The 23330-nt window shown below is 37.7% G+C and overlaps 1 protein-coding gene across 1 annotated transcript in view; it reads left to right on the top strand.

Annotated features, from left to right (window-relative positions):
• Nucleotides 1–293: 293 nt before the first annotated feature.
• cdh12b (cadherin 12b) overlaps nucleotides 294–23330 on the top strand; it is a 140535-nt gene continuing 117498 nt past the window's right edge. Inside the window, exon 1 of the mRNA XM_084135125.1 lies at nucleotides 294–841. The gene's annotated coding sequence lies outside the window, so the exon portion shown is untranslated. The remainder of the gene's footprint in view (nucleotides 842–23330) is intronic.

Genomic DNA, 23330 nt, shown 5'->3' with positions numbered 1-23330 from the left:
ATACAGTAATTCAAATCAATCAACATTCTTACTTGCACTGTGTTTGAAAACTTTATTCTGCTCCGAAAGTGTTAGAGAGAGAGAGAGAGAGAGAGAGAGAGAGAGAGAGAGAGAGAGAGAGAGAGAGAGAGAGAGAGAGAGAGAGAGTCAAACCAGACTAACACATGACATCCGCAAGTGTATTCGTTTGGTAAAAAAAAAAAAAAAACGTTCCCGTGAGACGCCGAGAACGGGATTAGCATATTCCTGCGATGACCACACAGATCGTTGCTTCTCTGCGGGACTGACGGAAGGGAGGGAGGAGGAGTGAAGGGAGGGATAGAGGGGAGGCTCCATCTCTCTAATGTAGTTGATGAAGATCCCTCACTCCGGAGACCTGACAGGGGTCGCACTCTCTCCAATCACGCGAGCCAGTCAGCAAAGCGCTCCCTCATTCCGCTTGGTCTTTTCCTCTCCGACCAGTTCACTCACTGTCACTCTCTCTCACACACACACTCGCGAGCGCTCTGTTTATTCTATACCCGCAGGGACGTACACTTCAGCACTCTCTCTCTCGCGCGCGCGTGCGCTCGTTCAACCTTATTTCTTTCCTCACTGGCGGCACGCGCATCTGTCTCCGCTTCTGTACTGTAGCCTACAGGATGAAAAAGAACGATAGACTCCTGAGAGAGAGAGAGAGTAAATGAGAAAACAAGGAACTAAAACAAGGAAGGCAAGGTGAAACGAGGATTGAAAAGAGGCTGAGGACAGATGAAGGAAGAGAGTTTGTGAAGCGTTTTGGATTTTACTGGTTTCCAGCATCAATCTATCATTTTGGCCGGTGGAAAAGGACTCAATTAAGGTAGGGCATTTTCTGTGCACAAATCTCCTGAATGTGTGAGTGTGTTTTGCTGATGTGGACTTTCTTACCAGGTCAGTAATGAACAGTTAGGGAGCGCGGAGAGCTCATAACTCTTGGTGTAAGTGTTGCGTTCCTCTCAAGCCACTGATAAATCACTGACCTGTCAGCATCCTCAATTATGAGCGTTTATCCTCAATCGTACAGCCATGTAAGCTGCACTACTTTCAGTGCTAAGAGTCCAGAAGGAAACATGCTCATGATTAATCCCTGCACCCTTAGAACAGTTTTGCCCTCGTTTTTGGAAAGGCTTGAGAGTTTGACTGTGGAGGCTGAGGGGAGGTTGTTTTGCTGACTCTTCAGTCAGGTGAAAACTGGCTTGATGTTTGCAGAGATTGGAGTGGTAATCCTGATTGCAACCCACCAGTGCAAACACTTGTACATGGAGTGTGTGTGAGCTTCAATTATGAGTGTGAGGCAATATTTACATAAAAGCAGATGTGTGCTTCGTTTCTTACTGCCACAAAGTAGTGAAACACTGGCTCAAAAAGAGCTCTGCCAATAGACATTTGGGCAACATCAAGGTCTTGCTTCAAGTGCTTTTGAGGGACTAGAAAACACAGACACATTACTTGCAGCGCTGGATATCTCAAGTGGCTCTACTGACAGTTTGTTCCCAGATGAAACAGCAGTGCAATGAACAGTTTCAGGGTGTTGTGAATTATGAGTATGATACTTAGTCCACATAATGCACTTGCTAAATCTCACACATCATTGTCATTCTATTAATAGAGATATTCATGTACAACGCACTGGTGTTTATGTACATATTAATTTAATCTCACAGAGATTATGGATTTTGTGACATGCGAGAGGGATTAGACCTCAAGCGGAATATATGAATCACATACAAAAAAACATGCACTCTACTGTATTTCTTTGTTTTTAGGAGGTAGATGTGCCATGCTGATTTGGATAAACAAATGCAAGACTTATGTGATAGCTGAAAATGCACAACTTGACTTTTATAATAGCGTGTCAAGAAAAGAGGAATACTAATTAATAATAATATTATATATAATATATATAATAATAATAATAATAATATTATTTGATTTAGGGATGGAAATATCTCAATATAAATTTTTACCATTTAAACCTAGAAATAAGTAAAGTCTTGGGGTTTGATAAAATGTAAACAAATGTGTGAAATTAGCCAAGTGAATTCATTAATACAAAAGACCAGATGTTCTTGCTTCCACTGAAGCACAACATGGTCTTTTGATCATTTCATATCATGCTGGAGGACGTGATCATCAGGTTTTTCTCTTGTTGAGTTCATTCAGATTTTTATAAAATGTTGTACAGTAATTCGAAACAAATTGGTATACTGATAATATAAGGAAATAGGTTGCAAAACAGCCCTTTTAACAAGTGGTCTCAGACTAACATGTTTGCTTGTAGGAAACACTTCAGACACTTAAAAATTGCATATCTTGCATTGCACATTGCATTAAAATGCAAAAAGAACATCATCTGCAGGTTTAATATAAAGATCAAATCCACAATTCATGTCATAAATCTGTTTTGAAAGCATTTCATGACTTTCAGAGTTACTCATTATGGCATGTGTTACCAAATATACTGTAGTAGAATCACACTCTGGTGGTAAGTTTTCCCTTAGAGAAAACATTTATATAATGTTCAGTGGTTGTTTGTACAACTATATTGTGGCAGCTGTTATGTGTGTGTGTTGGGGGAGGTGTGGAGTAATCCCTTCTGGATAGTAAAATTCAGAATCAGCATTCCTAGAATAAACCACAAAGTAGAAAACGATGTTAAAAATAATAGGAGTTGAGCTGTGACATCCACTTAAATTCATCCAGACTCTGCCTCTAGCTGTCATAAATCAGAGGATGTGATGTGCCAGGAATACGACACAATATCGGCCCATCTCTAACTGTATTATCCACCTATTTTCATTTGATCTGTTGCGGCATTGCAATTGCAGTCCTATGTTAAAAAAAGCTGATCCCGTCCATCTGTTAAAGGTTGCACGGATTTGTGGGACGCTCTAGGACAAAAAAGAAAGAAAAAAAAGAATAAAAGATGAATGCACAACAGTCAGTGGACAGAATTTAACTCACAGATGAAGCCGAAACACATCCTATCTTTTCCCTGGATCAAGCCAGCCTTTACAAAGACAGGAAACACCAGGCTTCAATCAGTGTCTGAAATCAGTAGGCAGGGACAATCCAGAGATCCCTCCTGAACGTACTTTAGAAACTCAGAGCTGGCAGGTCTTGGGTTTGCTTTTGTGACAGAGATCAGAGCAGACAGTAGAGGAAGCAGAGCTCCTAGTGATCTGAGCTTCTGGTGAAAACAAAGCCACGTCCCAACAAGAGTCCAATTCCCCAGAGCGATATAGCAGATGCACTAGCATTGGGTTTAATGAGGAATCCTCTTTTGACCAGTTGGTAACACCAGAGACGGACAGCTCACAGAGAGAGACAATCAGCACTGATGGAGAGAGAGACAGCTCTGAGGGAGAGACGGCTTTGAGGGTGAGCTAAATGAGGTCTAATCAGCTCAAAGCAGATGGGAACCCTGAGACGGAGGGGATCGGGAGGAGTGTAAGATTTGACATGTCCCTACGTCCCTCTCATCAGAATTCAATTGGAATTGAGAGAAAATGATGACATAAAGTGGAACTGGTCCAGGGACATGAACACAAGGGTCAATAACAGCTGGAAACACTGATATATTTGAGTGTGTGTGTGTGTGTGGTTGTGTGGGTGTGTGCGTGCTATAGACCTACACATTCAGATTAACCTTGAACGTGCCCCTATACCATTCCCATAAAACCCCCAGCCTATCCATCTCCATAAAATGACCAAATTAAACACCATATCATGGACCAAAGGGTTTTACTTCCTCTTTTAAATTAAATGAATGAATTCAATGCACTATGTAGACATGCTCTGTTCCCAGTCCAACCAGACAATTATGAAAAAAACACTGCAAAAGGGGTCATTCAAAAAGCACATAAACAGAGTAGAGCTGCACGATTAATCGGTAAAAGATTGCTATCTCGATTTAAACACCCATGTGATCTTATTCCTAAATGAAAACGATTCGCCTGTTTGTATTAAACCTTTTGACAAAATCATACAGAAACATTCAAATCTGTGTTCTCGCTACTGCTGAGCCAGAGAGAGCAGTTGTCATGTTTAGGTATGAAACAAAGTTTCATTATTTATGTTACAAGTATCCAAATGATCACAGAAATACTGAGATAAAATCTTATAATTTGGATATAAACACTAATGTCTACATTAACAATCAAAATAAAGCTAATCACCTTTTGATTACCGTATTTTCCGGACTATAAGTCGCACTTTTTTTCATAGTTTGGCTGGTCCTGCGACTTATAGTCAGGTGCGACTTATATATCAAAATTAATTCAGACTGAGATGAAAACATTACCGTCTACAGCCACGAGAGGGCGCTCTATGGCGGAGTTGTTCAGAAGCGACACCAAGGATGAAGAAAATTCAATGGATTCAGTGAAGTGGAATGAGATAGCGGGAGCTTGGTGAACTTGTTTACTGGTAACTTGCTTGTTGGACTCACTGGCTTATGTTAATTTAGCCTATTCAGCCTCCCAGGTATATGTTCTTTATGCTATTGTGTAGCTGAATAACTGTTAGTGTGTTGTGTTAACACACCGGACACCTACTCAGCCTGTTGTTCTGTGTGCTACTGTGTAGTTGAATAACTTGCCTTTCCAGATTAAATGTCTGTTCTTGGTCTTGGATTTTGTGAAATAAATTTCTAAATAAATGCGATTTATAGTCCAGTGCGACTTATATATGTTTTTTTCCTCTTCATGACGCATTTTTTGACTGATGCGACTTATACTCCGGAGCGACTTATAGTCCGGAAAATACGGTACATACACACACTACAAGATAACCGGGCCAATTTTGGGCCCAATTCTCCCCATTCAATCCTTGGTAAAGTCCCGATTATCTTGATAGTTATACAGATTATCTATCAGATTTTCTTGTGGTGTGATGTGTATTAAGAGTGACTGAATCTGCTTGGAAGAATGTCCAATCTCAAATCTTAAATATCCAACATGTTAAATATTTAGAACTCTGCGGACAAAACGCGAACGCACTCAGTAGATTGTCACGTGGAACGAAACGATATCAGAAAGCAAGCTGATGGAAGACGGAAGCATAACACGACATGATCCAAACCTTTTTCTTTTTTCCCCAAAAATTTTCTGTAAAAAGCATTCCAAACACTATTATCGTCATTTCTTCGTGCCCGTCATCCGCCATGTTCGTTTACTCTAAAGTCACTTTTGACCGCAAGAGATTTTGCGAGATTTTCCGTGTTCACAGTCGGGACCCTGGTTGTTTGTGAATGGAATCTGTTTGTGTGTGCTGTGCTGTCTTGGTCACATCGCAGCACTACACACACTATAGAAACAAAACTGTTAAATCTATGATTTTCTTATTGTCATGTTTGCGGTCTCTCACATTTAAAAATTTGATAAGATTTAAAAAATCTTTTCCTGTGAAAAATAGCTTAAATGCATGCAGTTAACTCCAAAGGTCAGAGAGGAGGAGATAAATGCTCATGGAGAACTAAATTACAACTGTTTCTGCGGCAAGAAACCTTTAACATTATAAGTGGACTTCAGAGAAAATAAAATGCTGCCAAAGTGTATGATATGGCCCAGAGAAATACTTCACAACACGTCCTTTACACATTTTACACTCCCTTGACACTCCAAAGCATCAAGTTCCTCATTTCAACCAGTCCAATGGCTCTTTTCATTCACACAAACCTGAGCCGCTTATCTCGAGTTCTCTCTTAAAGTGATCTCAATGCATAATGCAGCTGAATAAGCTCTCTCTTTAAAGAAAGCCATCGCTGATGCAGTGAAAGAGCATTGAGGGAGTGAATGGCTGGGCAGTGCTGTACAGAGGAGGATATCCTCTCTGGTGTGGTGCACGGAGCCGTAGGCTGCAGGAAAGATCCATGGTAATCCCGTGTACTTATTGTGTGATTGACGAGGGCCTTCAGATATCCTGGAGACTGAATGGGTGGCAGAGAGATGATGCGACGGGCCAGCTGAACCCTTATAATGCCAAAGTCAACAAGGCCTTAGACATTTCAAGGAATAGTTCATCCAAAAATGACAGCTCTGTCATCATTTACTCAGCCTAATGTTGTTTCAAACGCGTATGACTTTCTTCTGCAGAACACAAAAGAGAAAATGTGAAGGTTTTCTATGCTCTTTTCCATGAAATTACATTAAATGTGCACTGAAGCTTTCAAACTTAAAAAAGGCATCATAAAAGCGTTCTGTTTTCAGATTCCACACAATAGGTGACTGGAAAAGAGAAATTTAACTCGTTATTCACTGAAAATTTTGACAGCCAGTTATTCACAACAAAATTATTTTTCGTTCTTCGTTTAGGGGTAAAAAGAAGTTTGAAGTTACATGTCACAAGTTAGCGAACATACCGACGTGTTTAGATGAATATGTGTTGCGTGCTTTCCTCTCAATAACAAAATAAACATAAATGAACTATAATAACAGCCGTTATGAAAGCATCTGATGTTACAAGCTCTGGAATTCGGCACTCCAGTAAAGACACGTCACGTTTATTTATATCACACTTTATACAATGTGCTGCATTAAAACAAGCAGCTTTACAGTATTAAACATGTAAAAACAGTGCCAGTGTCTTATTCATTTAGAATTACAACTTCAATTTCTGCTAAAAGCGGCTTTTCGGTGTGTTCATGTTTTTACTCGTGAAAGTCTGACCGCCACGGACTGAACGAGAGACCTGGACCGTCAAAATAAATATTACGTAATCGCCACGGACCAACGGTAGTTCAAAGGTGTTTACCAGCTGGAGCGAACTTCGCTTTGGCAAAGCTATTTCGAACTCCCAAAACGAACTCCAAATGACCTCCGTTTTGGCCTATTTTATTAGTTTAATAAAACTTTATTAATTTTAATGATTCAGATAATCAGTAGATTTGGTTCAGAATGAGAATCCAGTCTGAATGATTCATTAATCCACTTAATATTCTTGTTGCCATGGATAAAAGGCCACTGGACAGGAAGACTGTCAGTTAATTTAATCACAAAATTCTACATATTTCAATTCTACTTGACTCCATAAGACTTAAAATATACATATGTATATAGTTTATGATATTTCATAGTGCGTTTTTGATGCCTGAAAGCTCCAGTCACCATTTATTGTAGCTGCATGGAAAAAGCGCAGCCGGAATGTCTTCACATGTGTTGTACGGAAAAAAAAGAAAAAGAAAGCCATACAGGGAACAACATTAAGGTGACAGAATTTTCAGTTTTAGGTGAACTATGCCTTTTAGTTCTTTCTTTCTTTGCTGTGGATATTTATTCTTGTTCTCGCTTTCTAAGATCTTACTTCTTGCTTTCCTGTCTCTGCTCTTTTCTTTTCTCCCATGTAATTTTAATGGGAAGACACAGCAGCTGCTCATACCCTCCTTCGTGTCCGCAGTGATGATAGCTCCTGGTATTGAACTTGGGTGTGTGCGTGTGTGCATCTGAGTATCCATTATCATTTTCATCCAGAGCGAGAGATCCGACCAGATCACTCATCCGGATATGCCTGGCATCAACACTCACTGCTGCAAAACACTCCTGCGGAGAGCCCTCTGCCCAACGCCGATCAATAATTGAGATTATTTGGACTCCCTTCACCTTGGGCCATATGTAGTTTAAAGCTTCAATAAAGGGACTCATTTCTACACTGTTTTATCACAGGCAGAGCTGCTTGAGTGTGTGTGTTCGTGTACATGCGTCTACTCGCGCACAATTGAGATGTCACCTTGGTACGGTTACAGATATATCCATGGCTGCCATGACATTGTTACTGCTATTCTGAAAGTTTTGAAATGTATAAGGCACCAACTGCAATGCACAATCTATTCAACATATAGCAGCCTGAAATAAGTAAATAAAGAAAATGGAATAAAAATCATTTTGAGGCGTTTCAAGGTTAAAGCAACAACAAAACATTCACTACCTCCGTTTTAAAAGCTACCGAGCAGGCAAAGGCAGCATTCCATATGTCCTTCAAAAAGAAGGTAATCTCATAATGCTTTGCAACAAGCTATGAAAATATATGGCAGATGGAGTAAAATAAATGTTAAATATAAACTTAATGCCTAAAAATAAAACAAAAATAGCTTATAATAATAATAATTTTATTCTACATTTATAGTGGAAAAAATATATATATTTCAAATAATTGCTGTTCTTTTAAAGTCTTTGTTCATTCACAAATCCTCAAAAAGTGTATCATATAGTTTCCAAAAAAAATAAATAAATGAAAAATGAAAAAAAAAAAAATATATAATCAGAAATGTATTTTGTGCTGAAAATCAGTATATTACGATATATTACGATTCAGTATAGAACGATTTCTGAAGGATCATGCGACACTGAAGACTGGAGTAATGATGCTGTATGAATGATATTGAAAATTCAGCTTTGCATCACATGAATTAGAATTTAATTTATAATTAAAAAAATATATATATATTTTTTATTTTTCTTATTGTAATTTTTCACAATATTTCTTGTTTTACTGTAATTTTGATCAAGTAAGTGCAGTTTTGGTGAGCATAAGAGACAAATGCAAATCTTATTAGGGTAATGGTAAATGGACTGCATTTATATAGCGCTTTCACAGACCTATGGCCACCAAAGCGCTTTACATTGCCTCACATTCACCCATTCACTCACTCATTCATACACCGACGGCGGTGTCAGCCATGCAAGGCACCATCCAGCTCGTCTGGAGCAGCTGGGATTAGTTGTCTTGCCCATGGACACCTCAACACTTGGTCAGGTGGAACCGGGGATTGAACCACCAACCTTTCGGTTTGTAGACAACCTACATGAACCACTGAGCCACTGCCGCCCATTATTAGCAGTATTGCTTAGTTACTTAGCTACATGTCCACAGCTGTGCACTTTGTGAGAAGAACTGCTGTGTATGTACAGCATTAAATCAGTCCATTACAGTTTGTATGCTTCCAAGGCAGTGCACTAGGAATTGGAACAGAGCCACTGTGTTTTCTCTCAATTCCATCACTTTCACTTGAATCTTTTTTTCCTCCCATGTCAGAACTCCAACCGTTCTCAAGCTTTTTTTGTTTTATTTTGAACATGTAACCCCTCTCTGTCACTCTCCACCTGCCACACACACACACACACACACACACACACACACACACACACACACACACACACACACACACACACACACACACACACACACACACACTTGCTGTGAGACAATCAGCAGAAGGGGGCCTAAACATCTCAAATTAAAGTCTGGCTGTGATGGATGGGCTCCTATCTGAGAGAGATATTGCACCTGTTTCCCCCCTGAATGATAGCCACTTCTCCCCATCGTTTATATTGATTTGTCTCCATCCTCCCTGCGCGTTTCCAGCAGCTACTCGTACACACACTAATACATGGCAGTAGCATGAACAATCGTGCTTCAACACATCTGCATACTAGCTATAATTTGACTTCTGATGTCTTTAGTGTAATACCAGTCCAGAGATAAACACTTCAACTGAGCATCAAACATGTTCCACAACTATAAAAAATAATCTTTCCACCCTATTTTTAAATCTTTCTCTTGTTCTCATACTCTGCATTTTTTCCAAGGATTTGCAGACAATGAAGAACGCACGTTATTGCATTTCCATTGAGAGAAAGAACAGCAAAGGAAAGTAGGAAGAAGAGAAATCCTTTGCCAATGCAGAGGTGGCTTGGAAGAAGAATAAAGACAACAACGAATTATAATATTTAAAACAAAACAAAACAACAACAACGAGGCAGTAAAAAAGACACATAAGAAATGCATCTTGCAATGTGAAAAGACAGCATGACATCAAAATTGACCCAATTTAGTTTTTTAATAAACATCCCTGTTCCTTTTGTGCACAATTTATCATGTTTTGTTAAAAAAGCGTCAAAGTGTCAAAGTGCATTCTCAGCTTTTGAAACAACCTTTCTGACTAAACCAAGGCTGCAAGCAGAGTGATATCAGTTAATAATATCATATCCTAACATGTTTTACTTGCCAATCTTTTATCATTGTACAAAACTGCAATATATATTGTAGAGTTCTAGTGTTCTAATGTTATCTGTTCTCTCTATCCATGAAGAGAGAAATTTTAAGTATTTAAAATAAATAAATAAAAACTTTCAAGCAAGCCTGCCAGCTAAATTAGTAGTATTGTTAGTTATTCACCAATTCCATCAATTCATTCAAACCCAGACTGATAAAATAAAGTCTCACCCTAAAGTATTTATCTCTAAATATTCTGTTTTAGTTGTAAATGTCACATTATGGAAATTGAATAATTGGGATCACCATTTCATGTGATGTGTTTGCATTATTCTCTCTCCACGGTTGATTTCTGTTCTCCAGCATGCGGTTCTGCGCTGCGTCGTGCTGCTGTCACATGCCGTGCCATGATATCTCTCCTGTGTAAACCTTCCTCTTTCTGTGGATGCTGTGTGTGCAGTGACATTATCCACTTGTTCTGTCCTCATACTGTTAATGACTATCTCTGCATGGCTTTGATCCCTTTCAGTCTTTTACATGATCAATTTACTGTATTTATTTCCAGGTCCAACAAACTGTAATTGGTATTAATTATTTATTTATTTATTTATTTTTGTGTGTGAATGTCTGTCACAGAACTGTTCCATTTGGATAGCTGATGTGTTCAGGCTGTAGAGGAAGTTTTAAATATATTCATGGGATTTCCTGGGACGAAGTGAAACCCACACAATGAAACAACATCCAGACAGAAACAAACTGGCTGAAGTACCAGAACCGTGCAGAAAATGCCACCGCTACAGCAGGAGACAGAACATGTTTGAGCACTCGTGTGTAAAATAGAAAGAAAGTTTCTGTGTGTCTGCATACTGCCACATATGCTGCATTTGTATTAATCTCAGCATGACATTGCCAAACATACGTTGTACTCTATCCATAAGTGTATGTGTAAGTCTGCATAGACAGGAGGACGGATGGACGGACAGACAGACAGACAGACAGATAGATAGATAGATAGATAGATAGATAGATAGATAGATAGATAGATAGATAGATAGATAGATAGATAGATAGATACCTATTTGTACTTTATTTATAAAAATCATTATGCTTTGACACTTGAAGCAATCAACCTGGAACTCACTTTTTTTTTTTCTTGTGTGCAAAATACATCAAGCAGTCTGTGGTTGAGCTGTGTGAGGCCGATACCGGTAATCGTTCTCCAGATAAACTCTCATCAACTCTCCTTTCCAGCCGCAATATATCCTTTCAGACCGACAGACATTTGTACAACACATCTCTCTTACCACTTTGGCTGCATTCATCAGTCTGGGTCGCCTGTGAAGCCCCAAGGCTCAGGGGAATGCTAGAGTAGGCACACAGAACCGATGGTCTCCTCTGAGGCTTTGCAACCTTAAACACAACCCAGCCATCTAGCATTGGTACCAGGGGAAAGATTTCCTGTCAACCAGGTGAATGACTATTAGTTTACAGAGACTGCAGGACTGGGGGGAATGGGGAATCTAATGGCCCTCAGAGATGGGCTCTGACTATTCTCCCCTAGACATATTACAGTGTCCCACTGTCTTGGGGACTCTTATCTTCCGTTTTCACCCTTTCTGAATGGCAGAGGAGATAGCATGGAAAAGAGCTAAAAAGGCTGACTGTTGGATGATCAAAAACTTGAAGTGGTTGTTGTGAGAAAACAATAAAAAAAGAGGAAGTAAAGAGGAAAGAAGGGGTGACAAGGAGAGAGTCTCGGCCACAAGCCACTAAACAAAATCAATGAAGCAACTTCAAAACATCAGAGATGCTCCTTTCAGACAAAAGGACCCAAAGAGTCACATCAATATCATCAATACATGTTCTCTCTCATCCATAACTGAATGTTGTCAAGCCATGCTGAGAGGTTCTCTATGAATAGATTTTCTGTCAGAGAAAAGACTCATACATAAACTCATCTCGGGCCTATATGTGAGCTGAAACAATTACCTTCAATCCCTCTTGACCCTGGAATAGCATTCATACTAAATATTTATATGAATATATTTACATGAATTAGCTATTATGTGGGGGTTCCCTGGGAAACAAACCTATGACCAGGTATTAATAAAAAAAATGTTTTAAAATGTTTGATAACAAAGGGTTTTTGTTTTTTATTTCCTATGGTGAAAAAAATATATAAAAAAGATTTAAAAAAAAAATATATATATATAAGAAAAAAGTAAAGTTTTTAAAGACAAAAAAAAAAGTGTTTAACGGTTCCAAATAATCTTTATTATATACTAATATATATATATATATATATATATATATATATATATATATATATATATATATATATATATATATATATATATATATATATACTGTATATATATACTTCCATTCAAAACGTTTCAGACTGTTTTATACAGTCTATGGTTTCAGCCTACAGCTAATCACAGTCTGTCGAATTCTTGAGTGTAGTAAAGTTTTAAATAAAATTATAAATAATAAATAAATTATTTTAAATAAATTAAATCAATTAATAGATAAAATTATATTTGAGTTTCACTCACCAGAAAAAATGGAGCCCAGACTACTTGGACGGTCTGCTAGTACAATTAACCGCACAGCAAGCCATATTATTTGATAATTGTATGAAATAATCCTGAAAAAAACTTAAACACAGCAGAGATGCCAAGTTCAGACGGCTAACAGACAGCAGACAAACGGCTAGTAGTGACAGTAGCGGCAATCCACCTGTCACTCAAGTGGCCACGTCCTTAATTATGCAGAACTTTAAAGCTTAATATAATTTAAACGGATGAGTTATACAAATATTCACACTCCTCACAGTTGTCATGAAGGGTAAAATTTGCTATATAGACCAAAACAACTTTTTGTACCAGGCTGTAAACATATTTTTTTTCTGCTGTAAAGTTGGGCATTTTAACATGTGGGGTCTATGGGATTGACTCCCTTTTGCAGCTTGTCTCTAGCGGCCAGTCGATGAATTGCAGTTTAAGTCACTTCAGTGTTGGGTTCAAAAGAGAGACCGGTTGTTTGCCGCTTGGGCAGTACACTATGAGAACTACCAAGGAAAGTCTCAGGAACTGCAGATTTGCTCATATCACACCTTGCATACTGCTAGACGACTTTTAATATCTGCCAGTGCTGTTAAGCATGCCATGTCTTCGACTTACACTATCAAGCAATATGACACGTGTATTTTAAGACTGTGGATCTTGTTACCCATCTTGTTCTACAAGTGCACTCAAAAGTTTGGGGTCAGTAAGACATTTTTTCTTTAAAGAAATTAATACTTTTATTCAGTAAGGATGCATTAAATTGATCAAACGTGACAGTTAAACCTTTTACATTGTTACAAAAAATATATATTTAAAAGAAATTCTGTTTTTTTGAACGTTGTTCATAAAATAATCATAAAAAATATGGTTTCCACAAAATTATTTAAATATTATCCATATTTTTTTCTTGAACAACAAATCAGCATATTAGAATGATTTCTGAAGGATCATGTGGCACTCAAGACTAGAGTAATGATGCTGAAAATTCAGGAGCATACATTTTTAAAATTTTAAAACACAGTAAAATATAAAAAAACAGTTCTTTTAAATTTAAAGAGACATTTCAAAACTACTAAACATGTTTTGAACAGCAGCGTATGAAAACTTGCTCACTCAAATGCATCTTACACATATGAGATTAATTAAATACAGTATACACAACATAAATATAATATTACACTTTACATCTGCAAATCAATGTACAAGTGAACTTGAAGTTCATGCCAGTCAATACGTTTAAGTCATGTTTAATTTCGCACTTTCTTGCCAAATAAAATTTCCATCACTAAACTTAAGTGCCGATTTTGACAAAAATAAATAAATATGATTTGAACAAAACCACTTTATTTTATGGTGACGTAGTTACATTTTACTTACTGAAGTAAGTACTGAGTAACATTAAATAACTACGCATAATTTACTGTTATTACTATAGTAAGTACATGTAGTAACGTGTAACTACATCACATTAAAATAAAGTGTTACAAAAAATAGTGACTAAGTTTACGTCAAAACACAACACAACAAAACAAAAATGTGAAAAGGACACTAGTTCCTAGAGCAATGCTTTGCCAGCTGAGCTACATGTTCATGGAAGACAGTTGACTGTTTGAAGCTGCATTCGAAAGTGGGAAGACAGCTGATAGTTTGACTGATAGCACTCAGTGCCGCCCCACAAATTGTCTTACACTTGTCCATCACAAAGAGCCCTCTAGCTAGCAGAGCCGTCAGAAATTGTGTCTGATATCATGAGACTGATGTCAAATTTGAGTGTGAATGACTGCTGAAAAAAAAAACATTTTTTTTTTAAGCATGACAATTTTGTGAATGCATTCGAGGTGCTGAAATAACAGTAATACCATTATTTGACTTAATAAGACTATTTAGAATTGCATTAATCCATGGAAATCGTGTAATTATGATATTATGATAAGAGCTGTCTTATCACATATATTCGTACTACTGCATCGGTCTAGATCAGGGATTCCCAATCCTGTTCCTGCAGAGTTCAGATCAAACCCTGATCCAACAAACCTGACTTTAAATGCTCCTCAATTAGCTGGTTCAGTTGTGTTTAATCAGGTTTGGAGCTAAACTTTGCAGGAATAGATATCACAGAATTGGGCATATAGATTACTAATACTGACCACATTATTTAAACATGACTAAGGCCTAAGTGAAGCCTTTGACTCATTTTAAACACAGTTGTCAGTATGAATAAGTATTACTTTCTAATTGTGCTTTTCACCAGAGCCCTTTCCTACCTCTTTGAAATGAATATTTTATCCACTGCTGAGTGTCACAGAAAATTTGAGGTTATATCCATGCATGCCAAATCCTATCTTCATTTCATTAAGAGGAAAAAGCATTTCCCCTGATTAAGTCATTTCCCAGTCCAATAGGTCAGGAATTTCAATGAAAATTAAATATATGATGTGTATATACAGTACATGTTTCAGAAGGTAATGGAATTTCCTTACGTATATGATGTGATATTATACATGTAACATATACGCAAGAAGTGTTTCAGTAGTGTGCTGGATTTCATCAGAAAATCAACTGTTCATTTGAAGTGTGTCATCTGGTGATGTGTCATCTGTCTGATCTACGACAAAGCTGAATTTCATAAGAATATAAATATACTTGCTTACTCAATTTGACCTCGTTTCACAAGCCAGTACAACAGGATTATCTTCCTCTTACAACAACAAAGATACAACATACATTTTAGCAGTTATTATTTTTACCACAGAATATCATGACTGACCAAACAGATTAAAATAAAACAGTGGGTAACACTTTATTTAACACTTTATTCCCATTTAAACTTTCTGTTGACTATAAGTAACTTTGCAACTACATGTCAACTAACTCTCATTAGACTGTCTGCTTAATATCTGCAACTCTTTATTGTGATGACTGTAAGTAACTTTGCAAGTACATTGACTTATTCTAACCCTAACCCCACCAGTCTACTAATACTCGAGATGTTGGTGCAACGTTACTTAGTCAACAGAATGTGTTAAAGGGACCATCAAAATAAAGTGAAACCAAACAGTGTAATAAGTTAATGCTAACATAAAATGGGGGAAAAAACTTTCACTCAGAAATTGCTTGTAAATTTCACACAGTTATAAAAAAATGGAAAGTACTATTGAAATTTTAAAGTAGAAGGACTGAAATAGTATTTTATTGATGCTACACATCACTAGGTTACCCTAATTAACCTCATTCTTGGCAAGCATATGCTCTGGGTTTGCACAAGGGAGGAAAACAAATAGATACAATTGTAGATTTTGCCCAAATTGTGGTATTCTGCGATTCATAATTAAATAAAAACCGCAGTCTGTGCGCTCCTGCTGTAGTGGCTCAAACCTCACTCAAGTGACGGATCTTGGCTCAGATTCTGGCTTGCCTCCCTGTTTCCCTTGAGCTGGATGGAAGGAGCAAACAGTCTCAGTGTTTGTTCATCAATCACAGAGATTTCTCTTCCTCCAGCTTCTGCTTTCTCTCCTTCTCATGTTCCCTTCCTGCAGGGTCACGGTCTTAGCCGCTCTCATGATTCCTTTTTACAGAGTAAATACCAGTGACATTTGCCTGATCTCAGGATGGTCACCGATTAGTCTTAGCATTAAACATAAGCAACCATTAGCCTATTCACACACACAGAGACCCTTGAGTTATATATATATATATATATATATATATATATATATATATATATATATATATATATATATATATATATATATATATATATATATATATATATATATATATATATTTAAGTTAGAATTATTTTTTTGTGTGTGTGTGTGTGTGTGTGTGTGTGTGTGTGTGAGATAAACATAAATGTGACCCTGGACCACAAAACCAGTCACATGGGTTAATTTTATGAAATTGAGATTTATACATAAGCTTTCAATTGATGTATGGTTTGTTAGGATAGGACAATATTTGGCCGAGATACAACAATTAGGAAAATCTGGAATCTGAGGGTGCAAAAAAATTGAAACATTGGGAAAGCCACCTTTAAAGTTCTCCATTCGCACAAACAAACAAAAATACATGTTTTATATATTTGCTGTAGGAAATTTACTAAATATCTTCATGGAACATGATCTTTACTTAATATCCTAATGATTTTTGGCATAAAATAAAAATCGATAATTTTGACCGATACAATGTATTGTTGGCCATTGCCACAAATATACCTGTGCGACTTGTGACTGGTTTTGTGATCCAGGGTCACAAATATCAAAGTTTATTTATGTATTTATTTATGTATACACTATACTTCTCTGCTGTACTTTTCCACAAACCCACTAAAAATCCATTTTAAGACCCCATTTTTAAAAACATTTGCCCTAGATGTTTATACGGAGTCAGACAACCTGTAAAATCCAGGGAATGGATTGATTGATTGAAATACTTTAATAGAGCAAGCAAAGGATGTTGATCCAGGAACATGTCCTACTTTGTTAAATCACATTAAGGAAGATAAATAAGAGTTTGCTTGAGTGCAGAAAAGGGACAGGATTAAATGACAGTCAATCAGGCCACATTTGGCAACCCAAAAAGGAAAAGCGTTTCCCTTGAGCAGCCTTCAGACAAATTCAAATGCTATTGCTGAAGTAACAGCTTCATGATTGATGTGTGTAACAGTAAGAAACCAACATGCTGTCCACGCCTCGTCAAGTCTGACCCACATCTGAGCCAATGCAGATTAACCTTCCAGGACCCCAGAGCAAATACTCACAAGCCCTTGACCAAGACGATGCAAACTCTGCCTTCTTCCTTACAATGTCCAAAAAACAAACCAGTATTTATGTATGAAGGAATCTCTGAAGAGATAGAAAAGTTAAAACAGTATCTGTCAATCCTTCAAAGACTCTACGTCGGCTACGGATTTACAACAAAATTGCCCATGTTCCCAAAGCCCCCCTTTAAATTACAACGACTGGGAAGAACGTTGTTTCATCACCATACTTTGACTAAACAGCTTACTGTTTGGATTAGGGCTCGGCCCCCCCTCCGTTCCGACACTGCTGCCTCGTATAAACCATGAACCCGGGGTAGAGATAAAGCGTTGCTCTTCAACTACCGAAATGGAATAAGAAATCATCATGACAGAGCCAAGCGTCTTGAGGGCCCGGCAAGTTGCACAGAGAATGAAGGGGCGGCTGAAGGTCACTGTTTTTCAGAGCCTTCCCTGGAAACAAAGACAAAGTCGGTTTTGATAAGAGCACGGGTTAACGCATTCAGTTTAGTCTGGGAAAGGTGAGCGGTTTAAGGTGAGAGCCTGATACACCGTGATGGACAGAAAGAGACGGACAAGGATGTCAAAGAGGCAGATAGCGATTTAGGATATCATTGAATCTCTTTATCAAAATGCAATTCAGAAACAACATGATTAATCCTGCATAACAAATCTGGTAGACAGCAGATGCAGCATGATGACACCTGAGGACAATTTTTTCCTGATGCTATCGCAAGAATCTCAATGCCGAAGTTTGGTTTGCCATATATCAGAGTATAATGCTGACTCATGCTGAATATACACCATAGAGTCACCCTGTTGTCAGACCATTGTGGAATGTCATATTGGACCAACCTATGATATCGTTCTCGTGTTCCCTTTAGTTTAAAGTCACCATGAAATTAAAACTGATGGAATATTGCAGAATTTAATATTAATGATTTATCTGTGCACATCTTTCTTTTTTTTTTTTTTTACATTCATGTGGCCTTGTAATCTTTAATCTAAATAACTTCCCTTCCCACTTGCAGCAACATCTTGTGTTTACTGGCGCAAGGGCGGGGCAACCTGTCACACACATGAGATCCACCAATAGCAATCCACAACAATTCAACCATCCAATCAAGTCCCCACGGTTAAAATCAAATCACACCCTGCATTATTTTCTTGTTCGAAAGGACTGTCGCAACTTCCGTTTCATGCCGTCTTTAACAACCACAATATGTGACTTGATGATAAAAAGAACCAATCTTCAAACAATGTTCTTTAAACAGTGGCAGATCACTGCATAAGACAGTTCTCTGCATTTAGCACTCTGTCCTTATTCGGGCAGTCTCATGAAACATGTGGCTGCTCTCCATTCAGCTTGCACATCTCACTGAAAATGAATTGTGTCTTAGTGCATAATTTTCTTCGAGCAGTTTCTTTCTTTCTTTCTTTCTTTCTTTCTTTCTTTCTTTCTTTCTTTCTTTCTTTCTTTCTTTCTTTCTTTCTTTCTTTCTTTCTTTCTTTCTTTCTTTCTTTCTTCACCCCATTTCACTTTCCTTTCTATAGTATCTGTCTGCAACATAGATATATAATAAATGGTCTGGTCATAAAACGTTTCTTCACCTGCTAGAAGCCAACAATCAGGAAGGGATGACAATAGTACCATATTAAAGATCAGATGCTTAGTGTACACCCACTGACAACCAGTTTCAATACTATTTAAAAAAAAAAATGCAAACCAAGCTGCAATTTGATAGTATTTCTATATAATGTTCACTACTACAACTACTACTACTACTATTATTATTATTATTAGTAGTAGTAGTAGTAGTAGTAGTAGTAGTTGAAGTATAAGTAGTGGTAATAATCCTAATAGGTTACACTTTTATTTCGATAGTCCACTTTAGATATTCTACTAACTGTCAACTCACTCTCATTAGAGTATTAGAAGACTGTTAGGTTAGTATGGGATGAAATTAGTCTCATAATGATTAACAAATGCATGTACAATCAGCCATGAACTTGATAAATGTTGCAGGTATGTTTTACTATCCACAACCAAATGCCTTTCATCTTGCGTAATTGCATTATTACATATTAAATAAATGTGCAGCAATTTGTACAAATAGAGATATTTAGATACAGAGACAGATACAGAACACAAGCACTAATTTTAACAAGTAAAAAGAGACAAATATCTGCCACCTCTGGAATACCAAATGCCCCTGTAAGTAATTCTTCCTTGCGCTGACTCTAGAACTACACATAAAAAATGAAAAAAAATAAATAAATAACAAGAGGAGAGGAAAAATGGATGTGGTGAGGTGTTTGCAGCCAAACCTGTAAGAAACGTATTTCCTGTGGAGTCGGTCTGCTCGCGGGTGTTGCATAGGGACGGCGGTGGGGTTGAACCTGATACTCTGCAGGTGAAAGGAAGGCAATAGTTATTTCCCACCTCATCCATACTCACAGATTCCCTCTCCATCAAACATGACCTACAGGGTGAAGAAAATACATTACCAACTGGAAATGTAGAAACACATAAATGAATTCACATTCTCATGTGAACTATTCTTCCAAACCCGGGAGATGGATGATGCTCTAAACCTACTGATGCACAAGCCAGTTAGAAAAACAAAGCCTGCACTTCAGTGATGATGCGTCTGTGCAGGGCCGGCCCGCGGCATAGGCGGAATAGGCAAATGCTAGGGGCGCCACTCATCCATAGGGGCACCAAAATGAGTGAACAAGTGATTTTTGTCATTTTTTAAATGTATTTATTTTTTACTAATACTATTTTAAAACCATACATTCTAAATACTACCAAATAAAGCAAAAAAACTCCACAAAAACTTAACTAAGTCCCGACTCCGGTCCGGCACATCAATCTTCCCCCGCCCAGCGTGAGAAACAGAGCGCGCGCGATCAGTTGTTGGTAATTTGTTGTGTAGCGTTGCCTCTCGCCGCAACCAATGCAGCATTGCTTTTGTTTGAGGGCGCTTAACACACTGCACCCCTGTAGAAACGGGCCTGGCAGCTCGCGCCAGGTCTAGACACGGTGAAAGTTACCTGATTGTGACGGATGGCCGAATTTACATGACACATTATACATTAGCTATATAGTCTGCAATAGATACAGTGTCAAAAAGAAGAGAAGAGGATAAAAGGGGATAAAGACAGAGGTAAAGTGATGGAATGAATGAACAGTTTATCTAATTGCATAGTAGTAAGATACTATAATTTAATGCCAGTTATTTTTACCTTAAACTTTATGCTAGCAGTTGTTCTGAGTTCTCCAGAGGCCGCAGACAGTGTGATTTTGTAACAGTTTTTTAGACGCATTTAGGCCTACTATCACTTTTTTAATTAATGTTTTACTCTTTGTGCAGTTTTGGGGGGGATATATGGCTTTTTTTTTTTTTTGCCAAAATTAGTAATGATATTTATATACAGGTTTAATAAAATAGCAATGTTTTATGTAAAAAAAAAAAAAAACTTCTGCTGCTGAAATGGCTTTAACAAAAAGTAACAGGGTGAAACTGAATGAGAAATTGCATCGTTCCAGAGCAGCAGAAATGTCATCATCCAATATCATCTGCCAAGAAGTACAGTTAAAAAAAGAATGACTTTGCCCATTTTTGCCTGCAGAGAGATAATCAGGAATGCTCAGTAGACTTTGCATATAGATACGGCAATGCCTTTGGGAGCCTTGCAGGCGTAACACCACGTATATATGTGATTGATTTTTTTTTTGTAAACAGCTCTATTTGAAACGTCATCACTGTCTACAGTACGTCACTGCTCTGTGTTCCATTCGGCAGAACACGGCATCTGAGCTAGCTTATAGTCTAAGTACACTGGGACCAGGAGGGTTGATCTTTCTTATCCTCAGTGATCCAGAGAGATTGTAGAGCCCCTACTGAGGTTGGTTAGTTTTTGGCTTACTGTTCTTACAGAGAACATGGTTTATTGTATGTTTTTTTTTTTTTTTGCAAGTTTAAAGCCCTTCTTTCTTATTTGGATTTTTTTTTTTTTTTTTGTTATGTCCCGCTCATGTTTGTCCATATAATGCCAGTTATAGCGACCAGCATCAAGCATCAAGTCTTCTGTGCACTTCGCGATGTGAGATTTTAGCACCGCATTTCACTCTGTCTTGCCCAGAAAAAGCACACAAGTTGTGATCAATTTAAGATTAATGAATACGTGTCCTTCTTGAGCATCAAGTTATATGTAAACTTTTGAGCACAACTGTTTATATTTATATAATGTACATGTCTGACACTGGTACTAAAAAAGCAAAGCGTATTACAAATCCACTAGAAGCTATGTCATTATGCTTAAATTTAATTTAGTAACGCAAACTAAAATAGTGGTATTTTGGAGTCAAAAGAAGAGCGTAACTATTCATGACTGACTCTGCATATATGGTGACTAAAAGTTAAACGTCATTAGATTCTTGTTAGCAAAATGTTCAAAGGAAATTATGAATCAACCAAAAGCCAAAGCAGAACAAACCACACACTCTTTCAGAGAAAAATAAGGCAATCTATTCTAGCAGGTCTTGAAATCTTGAATTCTCTGCTCCGAAAAAGGTCAATCAAACTCTGTCCTACTTTTCCTCCAGTGAAGTGCCTGCAGTCTTCCACAGCACGTACTGTATTTGTGTGTGTGTGTGTGTGTTTTTTTTATTATTATTTTATTTTTTTATAGCACTATTTTTTCAGCACTACGGGGAGCCATCAAGACCGTTCTCAAGAGATAGTTGAGGATTTCCTGTACTCCACAAAGAGTCAAGTCTTTCACTGAAAGTTTTACGCTTTTATTCACTCATTTAAATTACAAGCTCTTGTCGTAAATTCCTTTAAGTCCAACGGTGCCTGTAATTAAATCTTGCACAAATATGCCCAAGGCTTACCAATTTCCGATTCCCTCCATGGGTCAAATCAAGGATGGAGAGATTTTAAGCAACACAGCTTTCCCCATTGTCACTGCAGCAATTCTGCATGTCACACCGTGGTACATATATATGGAAGAGTGGGCGGCAATAGGATAAAGCTCATAGCAAACCTAGCTTGGCTGCGTATGAGAAACCAGATTAGCTTTTATATTCACAACCTGCTCTTCACGGTTACTGCAGAGGAACAGAATGTGTTCGGAGGAAACAAACGGTACAAAAACACACTAGTATATACTAAATGCATGATGAGTCGTATTGGGGAGGTAGTAATATATTAAAAGTAAATTACATTGTGCTGCAAGCCCTACCTTGGTTTTGCATCACCATAAGACTAATTTCCCTGGGGAAATCAATAGTGAATTTTCTGTGTCTGCACGTTTGGGAAGGTCTCATACTTTTATTGTGTTCGCTTTGCCTCTATTCTCCATCAATACCTGTTTTTAATCTACCTCTCTACCATTTCTGGCTTTGCACACATGACCATCCACACTTACTGTAACAAAGCACTGGAGCATGTGGACACCCTAAATGAGTTTTACATGATAGATTATCATTTGTTCACTGGCTGCCCCGAGAGAGCCAAGAAAGGGTATTGATTAGTCTTCATGATAGTTGTGTGCAAATGACTTCACACACAGCCTAGATGTGACATCCAGGGGTTTATGTATGCAGAAACACATACATCCACAGCCTAGATCAAAATAGATGAACTTGAAAAAAGGGGTCTTCCCTAAGGCTCCATTTTACAGACACTGTCTACGTGCTATAATTGTGCATAGACATGCAGAACTCTCAACAAAGTTTTAGCTGGTTACATTTACAACCTTTTCGACGGCTTTAATTATTGACACTTGAGACTGCAAACGCCTTCTTGGAAGTTCAGATCCATTTTCACTTCCTAGGTTTTTAGAACTTCTCATACCTGGAACTCCAGGATGTTTTAATAGCACTCAGGCTCAGAAATAGAATCACTTGAAGCGGTTTCAAAGCTTTTGTGAGTGTTATAATTGAGCTATTCAATATTTCAATAGGATTGCCTGCAGTC

This window comes from Abramis brama, assembly GCF_963993115.1.
Source record: "Abramis brama genome assembly, chromosome: 14".
Taxonomy (NCBI): Eukaryota; Metazoa; Chordata; class Actinopteri; order Cypriniformes; family Leuciscidae; genus Abramis; species Abramis brama.
Note: the sequence above shows the minus strand (reverse complement) of the source record. Positions and strands in the feature narration are given on the sequence as shown.